Source organism: Camelus bactrianus, chromosome 9 (genome assembly GCF_048773025.1).
Source record: "Camelus bactrianus isolate YW-2024 breed Bactrian camel chromosome 9, ASM4877302v1, whole genome shotgun sequence".
Lineage (NCBI taxonomy): Eukaryota > Metazoa > Chordata > Mammalia > Artiodactyla > Camelidae > Camelus > Camelus bactrianus.
The window spans coordinates 71,948,426-71,951,982 of NC_133547.1; the positions used below are offsets into that span (position 1 = coordinate 71,948,426).

General features: G+C 49.2%; 1 long non-coding RNA gene across 1 annotated transcript; it reads right to left on the minus strand.

Annotated features, from left to right (window-relative positions):
- Nucleotides 1-1,367: 1,367 nt before the first annotated feature.
- LOC123619335 (uncharacterized) lies at nt 1,368-2,185 on the minus strand. Its single transcript, XR_006727910.2, has 2 exons — nt 2,000-2,185; nt 1,368-1,668 (listed from the first exon to the last, which is right to left on the minus strand). It is a non-coding gene; the product is annotated as an uncharacterized LOC123619335 (long non-coding RNA).
- Between the last annotated feature and the right edge of the window lie 1,372 nt (nt 2,186-3,557).

The following is a 3,557-nucleotide window of genomic DNA, read 5'->3' on the forward strand; positions in this document are numbered from 1 at the left end:
TCCATCACTGGTGGTACAAGGATGGCCCTGGTAGTACAGGAGGGACTGTCCCTCATTTTTACAGCTGCGAATGGATTTTAAAGAGTATTAGAACAAACATGTCAGCACAAGCTTCTATGACTTCACAGAGGAGGTGAGTACAGAACTAGGCATATAAGAGAAAAACCGGAGTCATTTCAATGTGTTACCTAAGTATCTGGCTGAGAAGGAGAAGACAATAGTAAAAATCGCAAAAAGTTTCCACAGACATTTGAATCTGAAAACTCCCACTCTGAAGGTGAGAGAATCTGTACTTCTCAAATCTCCCCGTGACGTCAACTTCAGGCTCAATAAGCAGGTGGTTTCTGTTCATTAATTCATTTGTTAAAAGGGAAAATGACTCAGCAAGGGGTGGAATGATGATATGAGATTCCATGGTGTGTCTGATACACTGGGCCCTAAGGGGCTGCCCGCAGGACTCCTGGAGCTCCTGGCACCGAGGAGAACTTGCATGGAGAATATTTTTGAAGAAAAAGGGTAGGTTCAAAAGAAGTCTTTCCCCAAAGCCTCATTGGGACCCCCACAGCTCTGCTCTTTTGGTCACTGATGCCAGTGTGGACATTTGCTCTAAATCCTCCCTGGGGAAACCTAAGATCTCACAAGAAATCCTACAGTGTCAAAGGACTGAGGAAAAGACCCCACTCTGGGGTCTCAAAGAAAGTTCACTTGCTGATTCATTCATTTTTCAACAAATATTTACTGAGGACCCACTTTGTGCCAGGCACTGTTGTGGGCACAGAGGACCCTATGGAGAACAAAACCGATAAGGTCCCTGACTTCCAGAAACTCATGGTGGGGCCCACGGTGGAACATATGTAGGAAGCTCATGGAATGATGCAATAAGTTGGCAGACACCCTGGCTGTACTTTTGACATAACCCTGAAGAAATTACCCGCTCATCTATGGCCCAGGCTTATAACTGTGCCCCCTTCCCCTCCCACCACCACTGCTGCCCCCACGGTTCTATGGACCAGCATTAAGTGCACTGTGTCCTACAGAGCTTCCTGGAGGTGTCTGCAGCTACCAGCATTCACGGCCTCCTGTCCTCCACTCACGGCAATAGCTGCCCCACACCTGGGGATCAGACTGGTCCCTTTCTTTCCAGCTTATAGATTGCACCTTGTCCTCAGGCATGGGGAGGAGGCTGCCGTGGGTGGAATAAAAAGTAGACTTGCAAATCAAGCCATCATCCCCTGGAGGGTGAATGCTGGGTGCATTCATTTTCATCATTCATTCATTCATTCATTAAATGTTGGTATCAGGTCAAGAATATGCTGGGTGGGCAGTGCCAGGCTTGGGGTCCTGCAATGAACTGGCCAGACAAGGACTGAGGCTTTGAGAAGCTTTATTGGAGGAGGAGGGGAGAGAGGGAGAGATGTGCAGATGCAAACCAGCAAACCAGTTTGCTGAGACCATATTTCTTGGCAGGAGGAACTGCCCGAAGGGAAACAGTATGTTCCCTCCACTCCACGACATGCAAGAGACCCAAGGGAAGTTCTGCAGAATCGGGAAGGCCCTGGGGTGGTATCTGAAGACCATCACCATCCAGCCAGATCTTCATCACCCAGTTGGCTGCTAATTGCTGGGCGTTGCTCCTGAGCTGGGTAGGTAGAGCTCAGAGCAATGACACTGCGGGAATGCAATTCACATGGTTAATTACAGGAGAATCGGCATGTCGAGAAGTAGAGATACATGTTGTTCAACAAGAGAAATGAGTTGTAGGTCCTCACTGGCATCCAGGAGCCAGTTCAAGGTTGCCCCACACCTCTCCCTTGATTTATCTCCCATTTCGATCATGTCCACAATTGCAAAACAGAGAAGGTGTTATCGCTCTCATCTGCCCATGGCATCTAATTAGAGATATGACTGAACAAATCAGTTTACTGAATGCAGCCCATGCCTGGAAGCTCACTTCTGGGTACAGGGTGCTCCGTGGCAGGGCGTAGCCCAAAAGACTCACCAGGCAGCGATCAGGAGAGCAGATAAGAGGGTTGGTTCCAGTAGTCACAGTCTGTTCAGAAACTCCCCGGTGGTCACAGGTTCAGGGAAAATTCTTACTCTCCCACATAGGTTGGAGCGATGTCTCGGGTCACAGGTAGGGAGGAGAACTTGGAAAAAAAAAAAAACACGAGACGGGCTCAGGGGGAGCACACCTAGAACACTGGAGGCTGAAACCTATGCCAAGAGAAGAGACAGGAGTCCACGTGAAGTAGAAGCAAATCCAGGGGCCTGTGCCCTGGTCTGTGCTGGATCTCCATGGCCTCTGTAATTTAATTCCTGGAGCAGGTGAAATTTAAAAGGCCACAAGGTGGATAAAAAGATACAGTCTGGTGGGTTTCGTAAAGCTGCTGGGTTTTTGATCCAAGGTACCGAAGGAGAGGAGGAAAGATGATATTGACTCAGCCACTGGAGGTTAAAAGTACATACTGTCAGTGTAAATAATTAGGCTTTTAAAGAGAGCATTTCACACTGTTTCATGGGCACCCATGGGAGCTGGGGAGGGGAGGTTAGAATGGGCAAAAATCGCTGAGGGCACCTTTCCCTTTTCCACTGCATCTGGAGGGGATGCTAAGAGGCACTAAGAAGAGAGCAGAGAGAGTAGGTGGGGGTCCAAAGACCCCCTGACTTGTTGGCAAATTTGGGGTACCTTATACATAGGTGCATTTGTCTGACTTTTGCAGGGGGTTGTGACTTTCTTTCCTCCTAAGGTTTTGAAGAGCCCGTCTCTTAAGAGATGTAAAAGTGAGGGACGCAGAACCAGGGAAAACAAGCATTTAGGTCCACAAAGGCTGGAACTCTTCCATTTCAGCTGCCACTCAATTCCGTGTAACACAAGCCTTGCACAGAGAAGATGCTCCATAAATATTGGGGTGAAGACAAAGAAACCAACCAACCAATAGGCACCCACCCTGGTCTACCTGTCCCACAGCACCATCAGTCAGCATCTCTCAGGCAGCTTCTAGGGGAAAAGGACTTTTTATCCCTTAACCCATTCCATCCTCCCAGCGGTGCTGCAATGTAGGAGTGGTTATCCCCATTTTTCAGATGAGGAAACCGGTGGAAGGGCTTGCTCAGGCCACCCAGCTGGTTAGGAGCACCAGCAGGATTTGAACTCAGAGCCAGAAAAGGTTATAATTCTCCAGAGCTGAGGTAGAGGGCAGCTCCAGTATTTTTCCAGAGGAAGGCTCCACAGAAGGGTCCAGGCCCTCAGGAACATAGGCCCAGATGCCCAGCCTGTCAGACAGGACAGTGGCCACAGGCCTGGAGGAAAAGCCAGCCTTCTCCATGTGACCTGCTGCTTTCCGGAGAAGGTAAATCCACTTCTCAAACTTTAACGTGTGTGGAAGCAACTCAGGGCACGGCTAAGGAGATTGGAACATGCCACCGCTCTCCCAGCAGATGCTCCCAGGTGATCATGACGCTGCAGATGATGCTGTAACATCCAATTAAAACCACAAAACAGGCTGCAAATTCCTGTGCCTGGTGCTGAGGACCGCACTCTCCCATCATGTGGGCAG